The following is an 11,287-nucleotide window of genomic DNA, read 5'->3' on the forward strand; positions in this document are numbered from 1 at the left end:
TGGTCTCTGTCTCCCTCTAGTGTTCTATATTTGTCTGCTCCCCCGCTGATGTTTGCACCTGTGATGTTTCACAGGTGTTCTGTGTTGGTCTCGTTAGTGTGTATTTAAGTCTGTTTGCTCCTCGTGTCCTGCTCCTCGTGTCCTGCGCCCTGTCCCATGATTTATGCGAGTTTGCTGCCCCGTCAGCCATCTTTATTTTGTAAATAATAAATTATTTATTTATATTCCTTGAGTCTTGCCTGCCTGCCTGCCTGCCTGCACCAAATGTGTCTCCTGCCTAGAAATCCTCACAGAATGACCAGACCAAACCAAGACCCAGCAGGCAACCCTCACTTCTCCTGCTCCGAGGGGGTCCAGACGGACTCCGCTCCTGCTCCAGATACTGCCGCCGAAGATCCAGCCCCAGACGATCCAGCCGCAGAAGAGCTCCTCGCTGCTGATCCGCCTGCTGAGGTCCTCACTCCTGCTCTGCCCGACCTGTTCCTGCCTATTGGACGAACACTCGGCCGCCCGCCTGACTGGCCCCGGCCTGGTGAATGTTTGCCTGTCTGACCTGTTTCCTGCTTTTTGGACAATCTCAGTTCCCTACCTGAACTCTGACCTCCTCTTGTTTCCATGTGTTGTACCTTGCCCCTAGTGTACCCTGTCCAGTTCTTCATTCCACTCGTGTCTCTTTTTTTTTTCCTAGTGCCCTCCTCCCTGTTGGCTTTCCCCCTCCTCCCACCCAAGTTTTGGGGGTGTGGGGGTCTTGAAGACGTCAAGGGACGTCCTTGGGGGTGGGGGGGGTGGGGGGGAGGTACTGTAGGAGTTGTGCTTTCCGTGGTGTCCGTCTCCCTCTAGTGTTCTATACTTGTCTGCTCCCCCTCTGATGTTTGCGCCTGTGATGTTTCACAGGTGTTCTGTGTTGGTCTCCTTAGTGTGTATTTAAGTCTGTTTGCCTGCGTCCCTCATTGTCTGGTCATCGTCTCACTGTGATGCATGTTATGCTCCTCGTGTCCTGCTCCTCGTGTCCTGCGCCCTGTCCCATGATTTATGTAAGTTTGCTGCCCTGTCAGCCATCTTTATTTTGTAAATAATTTATTTATTTATATTCCTTGAGTCTTGCCTGCCTGCTCCAAATGGGTCTCCTGCCTAGAAATCATCACAGCAGCTATTGGTTACTTTGCTGAATAAGAAACCTTGCCTTGATGAATGCATAAAAATAATGGAATAATTCAGATTCAGTTTATTATTGCCATTGTCACTGAACAGGATTCACAGACTAGGAACATGCTTTGCCATAAAGGTGCAAATAAAATAAAACGCATGTACACCAACCAATACAATACAATACTCAGAAAAAACGTGCAAATAGAGTAGTGCAGTTAAAATACAGTGATTAAAGTGACCAAAACAGAGTTACACAGTAACAGGATTATGATGAAAATGAGAAGAGACCAGAAAAACACCTGTTTCTTGACACTATAGGAAGGGGACAAATGCGACACGGGGAAATCCACAGAATAGTTTTTTTTTTAAAAGATAGTCAAAAAGACAGAAGGGAGAATTGTGATAATATATGAAGCATGAGAAGTAGCTCACTGGCTCATAGAAAACGGGTAAAATGTTTACTAGATTGATGCAGTGACTTGAAGAAATTAAATTAAATAGAATTTAAGGCTTTGGTTCTGTTCGACCTTAAAGCCTACAGTATGTTGCATAAACGTTATCTGTACCAGTTTAGGCTCCTAATTAGATGATGTCACCAAAGACGAGCCAGGAAGAGTGGACTAGAGTACGACTACACGCATAAAACAAGTGCAGTGGGTGTTTGATTTGAGGAGAATTACCATTTTCCACATTTGCGTAATTCGACATGGGTAAAATGTCAAACTTCTGATAAGATTCACTTCATATTCCTTATGAACAGTTTTATGAACGAGTTATGAACCAACTTTAGTGTGAAACTGAAATGGTAAATGGACTGTACTTATAAAGTGCCTTTTTATCTTATCAAGACACTCAAAGCTCTTTACACTTCAATCTGTATCATAATTTACATATTCATACAGCACTCTACTTTTCATTCATTCAACCTTTATTTATACAGGTAAATCCCATTGAGCCTCAAGGACTCATTTACAAGAGAGACCTGATTTCAACAAAGAATGATGACAACAATGGACAATTATAAAAAGGCATACAGATTTTTTAATTTTTTACAAATAAGATGGCAAAAAACATTAAAAAAAAAAAAACAGCTAGATTCTAAGGCGAATGTAGAAAACTAAAAACAGGAACACGTCTGCATTGGTCCTTGTCAGGAGTCCAACAGATTTTTAAAGCCACTTGGAGAGGTCAAGGTCGAGAGCTTCAGGTCTTTTTGTAAGATATTCCAGGAAACAGGAGCAGAGTATAAGACCCTTTACTAGTTCTCTACAAAGTATAATCAGTGCTTTAGATCACATTCATACACTGATGGGACACACATCGGAGGCAATGAGGGGTTCATTGTCTTGCCCAGGGACACTTCAGCATGTGACTGCTGGTGGAATCGAACCCCCAACTCTTGCATTGGAGGACAACTGCTCTAACCTCAGCCACAGCTGCCCTGGCTGAAAAACAATTAGGTAAATGATAAGGTGAACCCAAAATGATAAGAATATGAGTATATAGGTGTCGCATAAGAGAGATCGCAAAAGTCTGTAGGATGCATGAACCACTCAAAAGGTTTTATATGGACAACCTTAAATAGCAAAAGTGTCAAATAGCATACATCTAAAATATTGAGTGTAGAAAATTAAATCCAGATAGTATTTAAAGACACATTTTACCAGACTGAGTGCACAAATAGCACATTCTTTCAAAGCTTTATTTACTTTAATTTGCAGGTTTTGTACTAGTTTTTTTTTTTTTTCATATGAATAATTTTATGAGGGTCAGAGATGAGTCTCTGCCTCAAGCAGATTCAAGTGTCTAGAAGATTTGTTCAAGAGTATGATGGAGCAGGGCAAATCAGGGTCTCGTCCTCAGTGAAAAGACATTGTTTCCAATGATAAAGAAGGAGTTGAACCAAAAGGTATAGTTCTTGATTTAATATTCTTTGTTCAAACTATGGTTATGAGGTACGAATCATGACCAAAATACAAGCTCTCAGATATAAGCAGCTGCAATTGATATTGCAGAAAAGAGGAAATGGATGGATCAATCTACCCACTGTACATCCATATTTTGTGTAGTACACTAGTTAAAGTTTATTTGTTTGGCGCTACTGAAATGTTTGAGTTCAGAGTGTAAATATAGAATCAAATCCCAACCAGCCAGTTCTAGGACAAAGAGAATACTTGTGAGGGGGCATGTGCTGAAGGGGACCCCATCCATCCATCCATCCATTATCTTTTACCTGTTTCTTCCATTTTGGGTCACGGGGGTCGCCAGTGCCCATGTCCAGCAATCACTGTGTGAGGGGCGAGGTACACCCTGGGCAGGTCGCAAGTCCATCACAGGGATGAAGGGGACCCCAAAAAGGTTAAAGGTTGCATGTTACATTTTGGTGTTAGTTTGTTTTTTTACATTATAATGGAAAAAACATGAGAATAAACATATGTAGTTAAGCTTTTACTGCATACAAACTTTGAGGCTTAGTCTGAACTACAGTACAGTGAACCCTCGTTTTTCACGGGGGTTACGTTCCAAAAAGAACCCGTGATAGGCGAAATCCGTGAAGTAGTAACCTTTTTTTTTTTTTTTTTACAATTATTACACAATGAACTACGCCATAATACATTCAAACCAAAGAACAAAACCTTTTTACAGGCCCAAGCATTTGTTTAACAAATAAAAGTATTGTATAAACGTTTTTTACAAATAACTACTGTACTGGAGAGACTGTTTAGCCAATCAGAATGCAGAACACAATGCACGATGCAAATCCGTGAAGCAGCGAGACCGTGAAAGGTGAACCGCGTTATAGCGAGAGTTCACTGTATACGAGATTTGTTAAGATGTAAACAATGTGCTCTTTCCCATCTTACATACTGAATGAGCTCCACATGCACACTGATCAGTAGACATATAAATGTGCTGGGGAATCATTTATTGTTTTACTCAGATTTTCCGTTTACCTAACTTTGGTGACAATAAAGTGCAAAGACAGACATGGAGAAATGTGTTACTAAATGCTCTTTTGACAAAACAATTTAATGAATAAGTGATTTGACTACAGAAATGCAGAACAAACATTGACCAAAACACATGTAGGAATAAGTCAAGATGTGATCAGTCTTATGTTTAAAATAAAGTTAGTGGACTCGTGCCAACCTTCTTTTTCTTCTTTCACCTTTTACCGAGTCATCCTCTTCCATCACACTTTGTCCTCTGCATCCTCTGTCCTCACTCCATCTACCTCCATGTCCTCTCTAACTGCAAACATTTATCTTCTCTTCTACCTTCCTTTTTGTCTTTTTCCTGGCTGCTTCATTTCTAACATCCTTTTACCATTATACACCCTGCCCTTTCTCTGGACATGTCTAAACTATCTCAGTCTTTCCTCTTTGGTCAAGGTCAAGGTCCTGACCTTCTCTCCTAGTTCTTCAACCTGTTCTGTACCTCTGATGATCTCATTCCTAATCTTATCCATCCTTGTCACTCCTAAGGAGAACCTTAACATCTTCAATTCTGTCACTTCTAGTTCTTTCTCCTGGCTTTTGGTCACTGCCACTGTCTCCAGACCATACAATAAAGCTGGTCTCCGTACTGTCTTGTAAACTTTTCCTTTGACCTTTGCTGGCAATCTTTTGTCACAAATTACTGCTGAAACTTTTCTCCATCCACTCAATCCTGCCAGGACTCTCTTTTTCACTTCTTTGCCACACTCTCCATTTTCCTGGACAGTGGACCCAGAGTACTTGAAGTCCTGCACCTTTGTGACCTCTGCTCCTTGTATTCTCACTGTTCCACCTGTCTCCTTCTCATTCACACACATGTACTCTGTCTTACCTGAAATTTAACTTGTGTGGAGTATAGTCACTGAAAACATTTAACCACTGACAACAGTGGATATATCAATGTAAAAATATAAAGATGGTACATTTCATGTCCCTGAGAGGTCTGTGCTTGGGTTAAATTGGTAGGGATAGAGAGGTATTTCATGCCATGAATTTTAATTTGTCACAATAGAGTAGAATTGCGATTTCTAACCTAAGTCCATGCCCGACCCGACCCGTCCTGAAATTTGGGCTGGGTTGGGCAGGCCATGTCGGTCTTGGAATTTTGATGTGGTTTTATGAATCATACAGCACAAAGAAAACTAACTAAGAATGCACAATGTAAAACTGTGTTAATCTACTTGTTGAGGAGGAAGCAGTTAGTTTACTGATGAGGAAAGAAAGAAAAGGGAGTGCAGCAGTTAATCCGACTGTGAAAAGAGAGAGTAGCACTGATGCATTGCACAACAATTGTGCACTTGGCCCCGCCCACCCTTTGCTCTTATCACATGTGACATAATGGAGCTGGAAAGTATTAAACAAAAGCTAAAAATGGAAGAACTCACTCTACAAAGCCAGCACAGTGAAACCTGCTGATGTGTGTCAGGTAAGGTGACCAGATTTATGAAGTGAAATCTGGGGACATGTCCAGCTCGGAGACCAAAAACAATGACATTTTATCAAGATGAAATTAAACACGGGGACATTTACAGTTTAATTTATTTTTACCTATTTATTCATGTTTAAACAATAAAAATCAAATATAACCACAGGAATGTGTCTCTCACAATGTTAACATAAGAGTAATAAAATGAATAAAGTAATAATAGTAGTAACAAAGTACTAAAACTGGGGGGAGGGTCAAGGGTATATACTAGTAAGTGATGCATACCTTGTGAGTGAATGAGAACATTTCTGTACATACATAGGTGTGTATAAGTACACAGTGTACGGTTATGTAGCTGATGTGTATTTATATTGTGTGTACGTGTGAGGTGAAGGTCAGGTAATCCGCTGACATGAGCTCATCTCTGGTTCTGCGAGGCCTCCTCTGTCTGTCTGTCAGCCATGGTGGCCATGGAGGTCTGGAATAGAAGAAGAGCAGAAACGGTTATGCACAAAACTGAAAGAGCACAGATAATAGTAACGAGAAATACTTAAAACGTGAGAAATAAGACACAATTTAGTAATAGGATTTTATACCTATTATTTTATTTTTATTTGTTCTTCCACTTGTTTCATTGTCACTCAAAAACTGCCTCTTCACACTGCTGCGGTTAGAGAAGTACAGTGAACCTGACGCCCAGCACAGAGAGACTCAGGAAGAACTTCTGTCCACTCAACTCAAACCAGCCGTAACATCTCGCCAAGTATACAGACACTCTGTCATCACTCAACATGTTACCAATCAGACCACTTCATCAGTTCATCGCTTGAACTTGAATTGTAAATATTTTACATCATAAACATGTGACAGATAAATTTGAACATTAAATGAAGAGCAACAATCTGAAGAGCTGACCAGGACGAAGAAATGGAAACTCTGTGTAGGAGTTCTGTCCTGCCTGCTTCCTTCCTCCACTCAGGACACTAATTGGCAGCAGGTGCGGATCATCAACTCTACACGCAGGAGGAGTATAAGAAGCCACACAGACCATTCAGCAGACGCTGGGACATTCACTACCAACGGTAGAATCATTCTAGCCAGTCATTCTTTGAGAAGCCTGAAATTATTAACGCCTCATGTTGTTGTCCATCTCCTCAGAGTTCACCTGCCGTCCTGCTGTGAAAACCTCTGTGAGACTCTTATCCTCCTGCACTCCTTCAGCTGCTCTGCGCCACCACCACTTGCCTGCCTGTCTTGGATCTTCACTTCACTCTTCGTTCTGGATACTGTTGAGTCCTCAGTTCATGCTCTAACCTCAACCATCTCCAGTAAGAATATCAGCCGCCAAAACATTACCACCTCCTCCAAACAAGATCCTAACTCTCCCCTCTGCCTTGCAGGAAATCCAACTTCCTCACCTGATGTCACATTTGTATCCAACTGTGTAAATAAACACTGTAAATTGATATTGAGTCCTGGTCTCTGCTCATCACAGTCCATTCAGTCTGGGTACACCCGTTATCTTAACAGAAATGTCCCAGCCAAACAAAGTACCCCAGAAAGGACCTGAGGTCGAACAGAAACAACTCTTACTCTAGACTTTAATACAGAGGGTGGAAAAAATGAAGCTGCTCTGGAGCGTATGATCACCTCTCAACAAACTAATCAATCTAACTTACAGGAGCTGGGCAGTATGATGTTCTCCATTAAACAAGGGATGGCACAACTTCTGTCACCTGCTTCAACCCCTCCACCTGAGGTCAGTCCACAGAGTCCTGCCCCCTCACAGTCTGCGGTAATGGAGCGGAGTTTAAAGCCCTCGGAACTTTTTGTGGTGGTTTCGTATTACAATGCCAGTTAGCCTTCGAGAGAGCCCCTCTCCTTTATTCCACTGATGCTGACAAAATCTCTTTTGAGGACCAATGCAGACATGTTCCTGTTTTTAGTTTTCTACATTCGCCTTAGAATGTAGCTGCTCTTGCTACTTTTTTGCCATCCTATTTTAATTTGTAAAAAACAAACAAAAAAAAAACTGTATGCCTTTTTTTTTATATATATATATATAATTGTCTATTGTTGTCCATTGTTATCATTCATTGTTGAAATCAGGTCTCCCTTGTAAATGAGTCCTCGAGGCTCAATGGGATTAACCTGTCTAAAAAAAGGTTGAATGAAAAGTCATGACAGACACATGTCCAATATACACTAAAACTGGACCAACACTATGCAGGATACAGACAAAACCTTTTTTTAATAAATCTAAATATTGGCAAAGTGCTTTCAGACAATATCCTGGCTTTTCTCTTAAATCACTGCTCTAATATTATGCTGTGGATTATTTTTATACAGCCTCATGACAGTTTTTTTTGTCACTTGACCTTCCTTTTTGCTTTACCATAGACTCTGACCTTTGTCACAGGCTGATAAATGAGAGATGTCTCATTGCTCTTTATACTACACTGAGACGGCTCCCTGCTGTCATGGGGTCAGCTAATTTAATTTGAAACTCAAAGAAAAAGATGATATGGGATGATGAAATGAAGAGAGCGCTGTCATCTTCTAAGCAAACTAATTTAAAGGTCTCTGCTGGATTTTTGCCCTCTTTGTTGCAGAAATTGTCATTCCCACTCAATTTTTTATTGAATTAAAGGTTGTAAGAAATGTATATTGAGATTTAATATTCATTCCTTTGAGGACCAACTCATTAAATTCACCGTCTTTTGAATGTGTTTTGTTCACTGAGCTGTCCCAATATGTGGCTGTTGCTGCTGTCATTATTCTTTAGAATAAAAGCATAATACAAAGTACAAGTTTTCCTTTCCTGCTTACCAACAAGCAGGAAGCTAAAATATTCTGTTTCATATTGCCTTGAGATTATACAAGTTGCACTTTGCAGTTTAAGTGTCATGAAAATAATTTTTAAAAGCATCACAATCCAAAACAATTTCTGTACTTAAAGCAATAGTTCTGGACTTTTTTAATGGAGTATTGTGGAAACAATATAGGTTTGAATGTTTTTAACTCTGTTGTGCATCCTTGTTATTATACTGGTTGCGTTGCTAAAGTTCCTGCACTGTGAAAGGTTTTTAAAGTTGTTTTTATTGAGAAACTTTTTACTCTGAGGCCCTTCTGCTCAGTGAGGCACAGACTCCTCTTCATATGTTTCATCCTCAGCCGCCTTTGAACAGTTTGAGCTGGTGACTTTTGCTGCTTTAAAGAACATGTATCAAATGTCGCCTTCTAATTCACCTTTAAACAGAGTTCTGTTTTATCTGTTTAAGGCCGTTTTTCACATTCTTGGTCCAATAGTTATTACCGGTACTCTAATTAACATGCCCCTCTCATCAGACTGTGTTCCAGCTCTTGGAGTTTTTAATGACCTTCTTTTAACCATTGATTCAGGAAGTTCTGCTATTGTAGTGCTTTTAAACCTTTCAGTTGCCTTTGATACTGTAAACCTGAACATTGTGTTGTCACAACTTGAGCAGATGCTTAATATTAAAGACAGTTTAATCTTGGTTTCTATTCATCATGACAGGAGTTTTTCTGAGCACTTAGTAGAATGTTCCTCTTTTGAAGCTCCTCTGACTTGTGGGGCCCCTCAAGGTACTAGTCTAAGTCCACTGCTTTTTAACCTTTACATGCTGCCTTTGGGATCCATTTTTAGAAAATGTAGCAACCCGTTCCACAGCTTTGCTGATTATATCTAGGTTTAAATGCCTACTACTGGTAAGTAAGACAGGGTCATTCCACTGGAACTACTCTTCAACTTTCTAAATTACATAAAACTCTGTTTGAAACTAAATTTCAAGAAGCTAAATTAAAACAATCTGACATCATCACCTTTGGTAAATGTAATTCTCTTGACACTCTTGACACTCTTGGCTCCTTGGCTTCATACAGCCACTCTGTAGTCAAGAATCTAGGTGTTATTCATCAACCAATCAACATTTATTTATAGAGCCCTTTCTGACAGCCAAAAGGTGTTTCACAATACAAAAGTTTAAAATAAACAGTCTAGCCACAGCATTTTGGTCCAGTTGAAGGTGCCTGATGGAGAACTGCAAGATCCCCACCATAAAAGCATTGCATAGTAAAGCCTTGAGAGGATAAAAGCATGAATTGCCTTTTCCAGGTCAGGACGATATTAAAAAAAAGGATTTACCTTGATTAAAAGATGCAACCTGATAAAAGCTGCCCTTGACAATGGAGGAAAATATTTGTCCAACTTCATATCCTTGCCAAAGGTCACCCCTGAGTTTTTAACTGTGCGAACTTGGATGTCAGAGCATCAAAGTTACAGGAAGCATCATCACCAAAAATATACACTCCATCATTCCTTCAGTCAATCACAAAAACAATTTAGTGAAGGCACTGTTTAATGTCAGTAATACAATCAATAAAAGAAGAATAAAGGTTACTACTTTTAGGCCTCGCAGGCATAAGATATATATTCCTCCTCACCAACATTTTTGGTGACCCAACATGGACAAAGATTTGAAGGGCTTTGTGGCAGCCTGCTCTACCTGCACCTAAAACAAGAACATCACTCACCTCCAGCAAGCTTAATTCTTCCACTATTATCTCACGAGAGTATCACCCCTATTTTAATAGTCAAACCGAATGACGTGGTCAGGATCTTGAAGCCTCCATAAGGTGTGTAATTGAAAACAATCCTTCTCCTTGGAGCCAATACCTACCATGGATCTAACATGCCCATAATTCTCAAACTTCCACAGCAATGGGTTTGTCTCCTTTTGATGCCTTTTGGGCTATGCCTATCCATTATTTCCTAGCCAACAGTCTGATATCTGTGTTCCTTCTGTTCAGCATCAACTTCATTTTTGCCACAGAATTTGGCACCAGACACACGCTTAATTTGTAAACAGATAGATGCCAGAATGCAGGAGGTGCAGAGGGAGTCAGGAGAGTTGCGGGGGTGATGGTCTGGGGTCTCTCTCCCCCCCCCCCCCCCCCCCGAGAAAATTTTGAGTAAAGTAGATGCCATTTCCTGCATTCTGATGAATGTTAATGGGTTGTTAAACATCTATGTTTATCTATGTTTGGGCATCTGGGGCTGAGTGGTTAGAGCAGTGGTCCTCTAATGCAAGAGTTGAGGGTTTGATTTCACCAGCAGTCACATGATGAAGTGTCCCTGGGCAAGACACTGAAGCCTCCATTGCGTCCAGTGTGTGTCCCATCGGTGTATGAATGTGAAAAAGCACAGATTATTCTTTGTACAGCAATTGTAGAGTGCTGTATGAATGGGTAAATGAGGGCACAGATTGTAATATAAAGCACTTTAAGTATCTTGATAAGATAGAAAAGTGCTACAGTATTTAAGTGGAGTCCATTTACCTACATTTGTAAACACTTGATTCAACAATTATTTTAGAGAGCAACAACAACAGCTCTCTCCTTGTGTGTGACTAGAGCAGCTCTGCTTCTGTCAAGGCAAGCATCCTGCCCTTGTACAACTGCCTGGTTAGCTGGTACTCACCCCCACACCATTCGCTCACTCCTGTTCCAATCTCGATTGCCACTGTCTTCAGGTGCTTCAATTCTCGGTTGTCCAACTAAGGATGAGAAGCCTTTTTTTAATGAAAGTAAATTGGACTGTCTTTTTGGCATTTTGATCATTGTTATTTTGACAAATTAGCACTGTTGCTTAGATAGATAGATAGATAGATAGATAGATAGATAGATAGATAGATAG

The sequence above is a fragment of the Nematolebias whitei genome, chromosome 3 (assembly GCF_014905685.2).
Source record: "Nematolebias whitei isolate Nwh7 chromosome 3, NemWhi1, whole genome shotgun sequence".
NCBI lineage: Eukaryota > Metazoa > Chordata > Actinopteri > Cyprinodontiformes > Rivulidae > Nematolebias > Nematolebias whitei.